The sequence below is a fragment of the Cygnus olor genome, chromosome 5, assembly GCF_009769625.2.
Source record: "Cygnus olor isolate bCygOlo1 chromosome 5, bCygOlo1.pri.v2, whole genome shotgun sequence".
Lineage (NCBI taxonomy): Eukaryota > Metazoa > Chordata > Aves > Anseriformes > Anatidae > Cygnus > Cygnus olor.
The window spans coordinates 6,260,257-6,271,603 of record NC_049173.1 but is presented as its reverse complement, the minus strand read 5'-3'; the positions used below and the strand labels follow the sequence as shown (position 1 = coordinate 6,271,603).

Sequence of the window (11,347 nt, the reverse complement as noted above, 5' to 3'; positions counted from 1 at the left end):
GTTTCCTTCGCTGAATCTGTATGCCCATTACAGATCCATTACACATTTCCACCCCTTAAATTGTATTTGGCCCCAAGAAGCAAGATGAGGTCTGCAAGATCTATTTTTTTAAGTAGTCGGATCCAGTTGGGTATAGCTATTACATTTTCAGTCACCAAGCCATTACCTTTCCTCACCTTTGTTCACTATTCCTCCGTCTTTCCCGTTTATCCAGCAGTGGCACATGTCTGGCTCACTCCACGAGCACCGCTGGTAGCGGTCAGGAGGCGAACAGCAGCGAGCAGCCTCCCAAACCCGAGAGCATCGCCCTCCCTCGCTGGCCTGCGGTTCAGCCCGCGCGCACTCTGCAGCTGCCGAGGTAAAGCCACTTCGGGAGCAGCCCGAAGGTAGAAAGAGACAACTGTGCTGTTGCCCAACTCCTTTTCCAGCGTGCGTGACTCAGTCCTGCTGTTCGTATCACTTACCTTTGCCGTGCCAAAGGTTTTGCCTGAGCAGTAGGACTGTAACAACATTTTCCTGCCCGCGGGGGCCGGCTGCAGTTCCCAAATACCTGATCGATCCCTGGACAGCAGCTCCGTTCCAGCTTCGCTTGGAGCAGGGACTAAGGGTCTGAAGCCATCCTTCAGTGAGCAACTTCTTGCCTTAAGCTGTAGCATGGCCCCTGGAGCTCACCCGTGGCCCCTTTTAGGTGGCAGGGCAGAACCACTTCTGCTGGGTCGGCTCCAGCTCGGGGAGATCCCTTCTGGCTGCGCAGCCCCCCTGCTCGAGCAGGCAGAGCGCGGGAGTTGGAGGGCAAGCGAGAAGCGGAAAGTCTCTGCCTATGCAAATGTCAAAATTCTCCCTGAGCAGCCACCCATGCGGTATGCAGGATGAATCATGTCCTAACGGAGCACATTCCTACTACTTTGGAGGGCTTTGCAGATGTGTTCCAGGTCACCCTAGGCGAGAAAACCACACACAGCCACGGTTACTTGTTCCCTGGCAGCTTGTGCGCAGATGGAGAAAGGGGGACAGCGCCTTCCGAAGGGTGGGCAGCCTGCTCCCCAAGCCAGATCCTTTTACACAGGGCCAAGGGGTGCTGGAGGGAGGACCAGGGGCTGCCAATGCAGGAGGGAGCTCAGCTGGGAGAAAGCTGTGCTCGGGCTGACGGTAGGGCTCGGCGAGACAGGCTCTGATCTAGCAGGGAGAGTAGCTGGGAAGGGAGGCAACGCTGAAAGACAGTGCTTTTTATCCTCCGTTTCTGGCTGGGTTTTCCCTCCTGCGAGATCAGAGGGGAATTTTTGCTGCTCTGAGGCAGCGAGTGGGTCAGTAAAACAAGACCTTAACGGAAGTGCTCGTGGCTCGGACAGCAGAGGTCTCCTCGCGAGGCTGCATCCCCCTGCCTCGGTGACCTCTGGCTGCAGAAATCTTTGGGCTGGAGGCGCAGGACAGTATATCTCACTTATGGATACAGATCACATTTTTAATATAGAAATACATTTTAGAAGGAAAATGATTCCCAGAAATAGAAATTCATCTGCCAAACAATGTGCACATAACTGACTTTACACTCAGAGGTGCCAGAAAGTTCAGGAATGAGACCAACAATAAAAACCAACACACGTGTGAAAAATCTACTACATTAAAGCCAGATTCAATAAAAATAGCACCTACTTTATATGCTGCAGAAGCTGGCACGAGCCTGCGAAAGCAGAAGGAAAAAGATAAAATGTTCAGAAGTTGCACACGGTCCAGAGAAATTGAGCAGCGCTGGCGCAGAGCTGATGGTTACTCAATAACTCATGTACAATATTCTCCTGTGTAAGTACTTTAATTCTTCGTCCTGCTACTTCTCGGGCAGAAAGACCCAATTTGGAATACTCTGGGCTAATCAATAAGCTTTGTTGTTGCAGCCAAAGTGCTTTACGATATATCTTACATTACCCAAAAGGACCCAAGAATGCTACAGCACCATTTTCTTCTCTGTTCTGCAGACTGACATCCAATTATTTCAGCGTGGTAGCGGTGTCCCTTACACCGCTCGAAGCTGTAAAACGCAGCCCCTCCCCTGAGGAGCTTACAGTATGCAGAAACAAAAGAAACGCAAGCTGGGGAGGAGGGGAGACGAGGGCAGAGAGGAGAAATAACTTGCCCAAGGTGATGCTGGAAGTCAGTGGCAGAGGCGGGTTGCAAACCCAGGTCTCTGCCTCCCCCTGTTGCTTTGCCCACTGGCTCACGCCGCCTCCCGAGGAGCCAAATCCAGCTCTGATGCAATGCCCCCTGAAAGCAGCAGGAGGACTTGCTGCTTATGCCAAAGCGGAGCCTGCTCCATTCATTTATTCACTATTTACAGCCGCCTTGCGATGCCAACCGACAGCAAGCCTCGAGCGAAGCCCTCGCGATAAATTGGCTGGCCCTGGACTGGGATCGCTGAAACCGGTCAGAGACGGAGCCTGCAAACAGCTCCTGAGCAACTGCTCCTGCATGGATCATCCCGTGGAGGTGAGGTATGCTCCAAAGCTCCCTGCTTCCACGTCAGGGTGGCCTGGGAAAGTCTTCCTTCATCTCCCACCTAGCCCGAGGAGCGGAGAGAGAGAGAGGCTCTCGGGAGGTGAGGTGGGTTAGGCCAGATTCCCAGCTGCATGTGTTCTTGCAGTGGTTGCTGAAATAATAAATCAAGAAGAAATGACCACTAAGAGCCTACCCACATCCTGGGAAGGTGAGGGGATTTTGCTATTCGCCGCTCTCTGAGCGAACAAGGGCAGGCAGGGGAATCAGAGGCAGTTGTGGAAAGCGACACATCACATACCAACCTAAAGACATTTCCAAGGGACATACAAACGTACAGTTCATCTGTGGTAAAAAAGCGAAGTCTGTTGTGCTGTACGCATGCAGTGGGCAGCGACCAGATTAAGACTCAAAAAAAAAAAAAAATCTCTATTTTGATTTCTCCCTTATGCAGGGAATGGCGTTATCTTCCTAAAGGCTACTATAAACTTTTTTCCCTCTCTTGCCTATGGATATAATAATGTTCTTCCCAGAGCTTCTAACCCAATTGTGTGCAGCCAGCCTTGCTGCATCCTGCATCACCTGCAGGTCTTTATCTCCCCCCAGTTTCTCACAAAGGCAGCCCACACCAGGCTGGAGAAATAAGGCACACTTAAGTCTGTCCAGGAGGACAAGGACTGGGCAAGAGACCCAGCAGTTCCAAAAACAAGGGTACCTGGAAGCCGGATGCCAACATCAGCCTATTTCCAGGTATTTCTTTATCAAGACCACTCTGGCTGTCCTGGAAGCGCTCCCAGGAGCGGGGCGTGCTGCGCATACCGGGCACGGGCTCCTTGTACCCGCTGGAGAATGGCCCCCGCCTCACTGCAGCTGCAATTTATGGGGTAGAGCAGTGCCAGGCTCAAATCTGGCTGGCCTTTGCTTCTAGGAATAGCTCCTTAGAGCCACTGGGTTTTGTGCGCATGGGTTTTTTGGTGAGGTTTTTCCCCCCCCCCCCCTTTTTTTTTTCCTCTTTTTTTCCATGCAATCCAAAGGCAGGGCTAGCCCAAATATCAAGGCAGAATAGCTTCACCCCATTTCTTCAAAACCTCCGTCCCAGACCATGAGACTCCTTAACCAGTTGCTCTTGGTTTACATTTGCTGTCTAGTTATAGCAGCAGCCATTTCCAGTGTACACATAGTTCTGCAGTGCTCCTGTGCCTTTCAAATCTCTTCCTAAAGATCTGGATCTTTACAGTTCAGGCTACAAAAGCAATACTTGTTCAGGTGAACAATGCTTACACAGACAAGGAATAGTCATTACAGATGGACAGAAGTACAGTACAAAGCACATTTCATGTCTTAAATGTTCTCAATTCTTAGGATCTTTTTAAAAGCCATTATAAACTCAGTATGGCTGGGAAATAAGCAGCTGCTATACACAGAGATTCACAAGGCTATAAGGCAATAGAAGAACCATACCTAAGCACAAAATGAGACAACACTCCAGCTTAGGCTTTGCCAGAGCTGATTCCAAAAGAAGTGCCTCCTACCCTATGAGCTCAGCAGTTAGGGACAGCATGCACCTCCCTCACAAGAGCCTGATATCACTTGTTATTACCGGCCACCACATTTAAGAACCCATTGCTCCACCTCTGCAGCCAGCTGCTCCCCATTTGCAATTTGGGTGAGCAATTGTTGCTGCCCAGGTGCCCACTGCATGTCCCCACCAAGCCCCCCAGGTCCCCAACCAGTGACACTCGTGCCTCCCAGGTTTTCCTCAGCTGGGTGTAATTCCTGTATTTAACACACACACCCTCTTTCAAAGTCCAGGGTGTTACTGAAAATACTGATTATATATACAGATACATATATATATATATATATATATACACAGATCCTCGTGTTTTGACCTGGAACCATGAGGTCATCCCAGCTTCAGAACAATTTCCCACCCATCCTGCAGTGGCTCTGCCCAGATTGCATTTCCACAGTTCATTTAGGCATGGAGCAGCATAAAAATGTTGAAGAGTGCCAAGCCATTCCTTTCCCAAATAGCACGGCATGCCATCAAGAACAGTGAGGCTGGCAAGACAGAATATGAGAAACCCACTTTGTACCTGCTAGAAACCAAATCCCAGCATCTTGTTCAGTAATGATGTTCCATGGAACTGATATACCAGGTACTGATGCACCAGGTAATACTATTTCCCAGTCTCCTGGCCCTCAACCTCAAACCTAAGCAATGCTCTGATTTGCCAACTTTCACAGTTTATGAGATTTGCAATATTTAGTAACTGGTGAGAGAGAGGAAGTAGGAAGGGGGGTTTACAGCCACAGCTTCCTGCTCAACTTAAGAATTATGTTCCTGGTTTTTAAAAATAAAAATTGGAGGTGTTGAAGGCCTCCAAACCATATCACATATACACTTTGGTTTATTACATTTATTCACCTAGCCATGTGTAAGCATTTTATCTAAAAGCTGGTGTCATGTTTTTAGGGCCAGCCTCATGCTTTGGGTTGCTAACAGGCCACAAGGCACTTCAACAGAATAAACCAGGATATCAAACAGGTACTTTACAAATAAAATGAAAAAACATAAACTTAAAAATAAACTTCTGGGTTAATTTACTTGACAGTTGTAGTCTGATCAGTAAAGGTACCAGATGAGTTTTGACAAAACTCAGTATAATTCAAATATTTCACTGGCCTAAAAAATATTTTAAAAAAATAGAATACAAATGTATTTCTTCAAATCAGCACCTCTAACACCAGCTTTGTTTTTAAGGAACTCAAGAAAATTCCTATTTACTTCCCTGTATAAAGCAGCCAGGATTTCCAGAGCATCCTGTGCCTGTCCTTAAACCAGTTTATCATGAGCAAATGGCTCCCAGTTATAACAAATGGTTCTCAGCTGAGTTACCACTGATAATGAAGACAAGACTAACCTCAGGGGTTGTGGGAAAGGAGAGAGACGTTCATCATGTGCCTTATATTAGCAAACACCTTAAACCCTGTTCTAGGAGAACTCTGAAGCATTCGTTCTCCCAGGTAGAGACCTGAAGACAAATTTAATCAACTCCAGGATTTCTATTTGCTGCAACATTACAGCTGCAAGAAGAAAAATTGCTGAGCTGCTCAGCTCACTCAGAGTTTTAAAGCTTTGGCTAAAAACAGTAGTTTGAACCTGGCTGAAAGGGTAGCAATGTTTTTTTTTCTGGCCCTGACTACAATGGGGGTTGAAATCTTCCAAATACTTGTATTTTTACAAAATAAGAGGGAGCAGGGAGGGAAAGATGGATTATTCTATATTTTTGGTCTGACTCCTAGGCAGCCTGAACTGTAGCTATCTCCCAAGCTGATGATAATCATTGGGAACCAAAACCCCAGTTCCTAAACACCTGGATTTCCATTTCCCCACCTGTACAAGGGAAGTCACAGCACTTGTCACCTTGAGAGGAGAGGCACAGCCAGGCTGCCATTCACCCAGCCATGACGGCACAGCCCCAACGCTGCGGGTACGTCCTGCTGATGGAATAGACATCTTATTTGGATAACACAATATTAGGATGCCACTGAACTTGCTCCTCACATGCATGAATTCTCAAAATCGGCCTGGCTGCAGGAGAGGGCAGTAACAGCGCTCAGTGGAGCTGCTGCAGCTCTTCTAGAAGCCGCTTCCCATGGCAAATAAATTGCACTCGCACAGCACTGCCTGGAAAGTCTGCATGGTATGTGGCTTAATTTTCTTTTCCATAATACGAAATCCAATCTGAAATGCACAGATTATTTTACTAATCTGTGCAAATCCTATTAATAGCCCTTACGCTGCTGCGCTCCCATTCACATTCGAACAAATCTGTTGCGATTGGGTTGGTTTCCCCCCATCTCCGGCCAGACCGTCACCACCTGGTTGTGGTCATGTCTTTACGAAATGGCTGGCCACAAATGGAAACTTCTGCTTTACAATCTTCTCTCATAGTTTTCCTCCTGTCCCATGGTCCAACATGCTGTGGATCAAAGCATTAGCTCTGTAAATCACCGCGGTGCCATCGAAGCTAAAGGGATTACGGGAAGGATCGCTCGGCTTTCGCGGGGAAGGGCAGAGCCTGGGCCCTCCTTCCCTGTAGCATGGCTGCCTTCTGCGCCAGCTGGGCCCCAGGCACCTCGCTCAGAACCGAGCTGTGCATGAACCACCTAATCCCCCTGTACCTCATTTCACTGTTACCCCAGTGTCCAAACGCTTTTTGTTTCCACCATTGGCAGAAGGAGGGTACCACGCCATTACCTTTGGGTAACGGGGACCCTCACACCAGGGTTCTGGCTGCTGGAAGCGGCCTGTGGTGAGGGCCGGCCGAGCTGACCACCCTGGCCTTGCCTTGCACCTACAGCCTGCATGGCGATTCCAGCCCCTGAAGGCCTCGCTGACAGCATTATGGGTTTGTGGCCCCTCTCAGCCATCACTGAGCTGCCCCCGCTCCCCTTCCAGTCATGGGGAGATTTTCTCTCATTGATGTAGAATCTGCTCAAGATACAGCTTCGCCGCCTCACGGTTTCTCCTAAGTTGTTTTTAATGACCTGCATAATTCCTGCTGTTTTGCATGAAGATTAGCTCAGGAATTGTTTATAATTCCTCAGCGTAGTGGAAGAAATGTTTTAAAAGTATTGCCTGCACAAGAAATTCTCCCCAAATCCTCTTTACAAGGGGGTTGTGGTTGTTACCTATGTTAAAGCCTGCCTGTGAAGCAGGCATTTGTCTTTGCATCTTCAATCTCTTTCTAAAGGTGCCTGTTGTGCCATGTTGTGCCTGTTAAAATGCCACGGAGGAAAAAAAGAAAAAGAAAAAAAAAAAAAAAAGCGGAATTTTTAGAGGGAGCCGACCAGCCAAATACAATATGTGGCCAGACAGAATCAGAAGCGCTGGCTGCAGTACAAACCCAAGAGGCTTCAGACAAACCAGCCCAGCCACAACGGTAACGGTTCACCAGCAGAAGGAATGCAGTAAACAAAATGGGGGGAAGCCCCCCGTGAGCCCCCTCCTTCATTCCTTCCCCCCAGAAAGCTGTCTGGCACGGCAGAGGCTAACCTCACGGAAAGTGGTGGCTTAGATGCTGAGGCAGCACGGGAGCACCCTATGTCAGGCCCTCTGCACATGTACTGCGCTCTTGTTGAAATCAGTGAGGTTTTCCAGGCTGGCTGGTCCCAGCGTCAGGCTTCAGAAACTCAGGGCTCAATTTCCATTGCACATTTTGGTGTTAATGCCTGCAGCTCGCTGCAGCCTTTTTTGCTTCTCACAGCATGCACCACTGGTGCACAGGTACAGGACCCTGTCCTGAGTGGTACCTCCATGTCTCACAGTGATAAAACTCACTTTCAAATGAATTTTAAAAGGAGAATTTGAAATTGGCTGCTGTGTAAAGGACCACAAGTCCCGCACCTCGGTACATCCCCGTCCTCTGTGCATAAACACCAGCAAGCTGCCAGCTCACTCCCCAAGCACAGCCTGCAGCTCCAGCATCCTGCTGAGGTTTGCAGACCTGGGAAGAAGCTATGAGGGTGCCAGCAGCTGCCGTGGCCACCTTGCCTTCACAGCCAGGATGCTTTGGAAAGTGATCCTGTACAAAAATAAAAATAAAACCCAAACCCCAAATCTTCCACGCTTCATCCTCCTGTTTAGCCAAACAGCTTCTTCAGGGACCAGTCTGTTTCATTTAGTAATAAAGTTCTGCCATTGCCACCCCACCTCAAAAAGTGTAAGAGCAGAGAGAAGGACTTACAAATATGTATTGGAAGACACTGGTATTGCCAAAATGCTTCAGAGTTAAAGGGACTTCAACTTATATGAAAAGAGACAAAAAAAAGGGGAGGAGAGAGAACTACAGCCATCAGATGGATGTTGCGATCTGGTCCACTTGTGGCACAAAGGATGTAAAATGAAACGAAACCAAAACTCAGTGGAACTGAAATGTAATGAAACCAAGATAGAGCAGACCTCTCTATAATTAGCCTACAGGATTCACAGCCAGAAAATACCAGAGGAGCCAAAAGCTTTTCACAGAAAGACTGGAAATATACATGTATTTTCATGGCCAGACATATATGTGTATATAATAAAACTGTGGTGTCTCAGGGCTGGAGAGGACCTGACATCTCCATTCAGCCTTTTCCTCAACTCCAGGACAGGATCAAATGCATGGCGGTATTTTCTGACAGATGTTTGTCTAGACCTGTTTTTAAATGCGAATCTCCCACCTCCTCGGGCAGTTTATTCCAATGCTTCCTTTTCTTCTTCAGCTTTATGCACACACACATGCACGCACGCACACACGTGTATCTGTCTCAGAAGGTGAGCTGAGCTGTCTCCGATGACTTGCACATCAAAAGGCTTGTAAAGTCATTTCTTGTGGCAAGATCTTTATTGTGAATGATGTATGAGCCCAAAAGATCCCATCTTGACCTGACTTTACAGGCTGAGCTTGGGGGACCAGCAGATGGGGTAAGGGGGGCAAATGGGAAAAGAGGGGGAAAATCATTCCTTTCCTTTTTAACTGGCCAGATTTGGTCTGCTGATAAGAGACCCACATGCTGCTTTTGTATACTCAGGTTTTAGACTTGAGCATTCAGTTCCTCTGATTTGGGTAAAATAAATACACTTTTGGCTTCTTCAGCAGCCACCTTGGAAGAGTTGCTGTCCTGTCAAACTCCAGGAACAAAAAGGACGGGTGAGGAAGGAGGCTGTGCATCTGGATATGCAAATGGCATGATGCAGAGCAGCACTTTTCCAGCATACCCTGGGTATCTATTACCCTGACTTTTGGACTGACAATGCACCAAATGTTTCAGTGCCTGGGGCCTTACAAAGCTGACTGGCTTTTTTAGCTGAAAGCACTAATGTAGAAAGGCAATTGGGAATTAATTATTTAATGCGATCCTCATTGGTAGTAAGCTTCTTACTCCTCCTGCATCTCGGCTACCATTATACATATGTTGCTTTCTTCAGACTACAGTGATTAGACAGCAGCAGAAAATTATGGCTAAATCCAGTCCCCTCTTATGACGAATTCCATTTAAATCTGCAGATTTGCACTCAAGTAACTAAGAGCACAATTTAGCCCCATGCTATGAAAACGGTGGTCGTGACAAAACCCGTAGGCAGGTCTCAGCGTCTCCATTTCTGAAAGTCAGCCGTCTCATACCTCTGCTCCAAACACTCCCTTTGACAGGCAGTGGAAGACTATTCCTGTTTAAAAATTAAAATACGTGCAAGAAGCACTAGTATTAGTAGGAAATCAGGATGAGATCCCTTTAGTGCGGGTGCCCGGATGCCTCGCTCTACGCAGCGGAGCTGAATGAGCAGGCAGGAAGGTGAATTTCTGAATCTGCGCCGCACGCTGCTTCAGCTCCCGTTTCTCAGGGATACTAAAGATAAGCATCTATTTCATTTGGAGTGTTTTTAGTGATGACCTGTGTAAAAGCAAACGTCCTTTTGAAGATCGCTGAGCAACAGCTGCATGCCAGAAACTCCCATTCAAGTTACTTCAAGAGCATAAGAATCAGGCCCCGTGTATTTAAAAACAAAAGTTTGCAAAACAAGATGCTGCAGGAGGGCTGATAAGGGGCACAGACTTACGGTGTCAGCTGTCATGGATGGTGAAATGGTAACTTCCCCGCAGCCACTGCCTCCGAGATGTTCAGGACGAAGCCTTGACAGGATCCTACCGAAATTCAATGCAGTGAATTAAGCCAGGCATTAATTTAACGTAAGGTGTGGTATACTCCCAAACACAAATATATTGGTTTTGGGGTTTTTTTGTCTCTTCAGATGAAAGAAATACAACTGTACAGATGTGCTTTTCTAAGATCCAGTGGCATGAAACCTGAAATACCCCAGCAAGATTCAGGAGTGAGAAGTTTTAATCACCATGGAAGCGAGACATTTTGAAGGTCTATGAAATTATATACCCGGCTCTGAGAACGGTAAACTTATCCGTCAGGACAGATCTGCTGATAAACAGATACAACTCATTTTCTCCTGGAAAGCTGCTTTATACGTTGCTTGAAAAAATAATCAGTCATGCAAGACAGGTTTATGCTGGGAAGAGAAAGGAGAAAAAAAAAAACAACACAGCGCTCACAGAGACATTCTCTAAGGAAAAGGCGAGGCGGTACGAAAGTAACCGCTTCATTTCAGCGACTCCCTGCGAATTTAGGGGGAGGAAGAGAAAAGGGGCTGAGCATCTCTCAGGGCCAGACGGAGTGAGGCCGGCGACGACGGAGGCATATGGATGCCCACCCCGCACACAGACAGAGGGGGGACCCCCAGACCCAGCTTACGCAAGGTGACCTTTCCCCTCTCTAAAATTTCAAAGCTGGCGTTGCCGGCACTGAACAGACTGCGTGCCATATGTAACGTGACCTCAGCTCCGCTCTGCCAAGCCACTGATGGCATCACTAATGAGAGGTGAAAGGTCCCTTTCTCGCAGCGCTCTCGGAAACCCACCGAGGCGGTGGGTGCGGGACGGGCCCCCTCGGGCTCCCAGATGCCCTCCCAAAATCTTGCCTGCACCCAACCCACAGCCTGAGCTGCATCGGGCACGGTCCCCAGGCAGAGGAAATATTTGCTCAGTGCCCAAATGCAAAAAGTGCAGGTAAACAGAGCCATTTATGTAAATCTTGTACCCATTCTGCCCCGTGTGAACCCCATGTGTACAGAACAGATTATGCGCTTTGCATCGCCCGGGCGGGGAATACAGATTTGTGCTTTCGGACGGCCAAAAGGGAGGGGAGTGCCGGCCCCGGGCAGCTGTAGGTGCCAGCAGGTAAATAAAGCACCCTGGGAGAGATAAATACCGAGAAGTGTTGGGTTTGTCCCCCCACCACA

The 11,347-nt window shown here is 48.0% G+C and overlaps 1 long non-coding RNA gene across 1 annotated transcript; it reads right to left on the bottom strand.

Annotated features, from left to right (window-relative positions):
• Positions 1-352: 352 nt before the first annotated feature.
• LOC121071802 lies at positions 353-4,297 on the bottom strand. Its single transcript, XR_005820775.1, has 3 exons — positions 3,949-4,297; positions 1,654-2,641; positions 353-938 (listed from the first exon to the last, which is right to left on the bottom strand). It is a non-coding gene; the product is annotated as an uncharacterized LOC121071802 (long non-coding RNA).
• Positions 4,298-11,347: the final 7,050 nt, after the last annotated feature.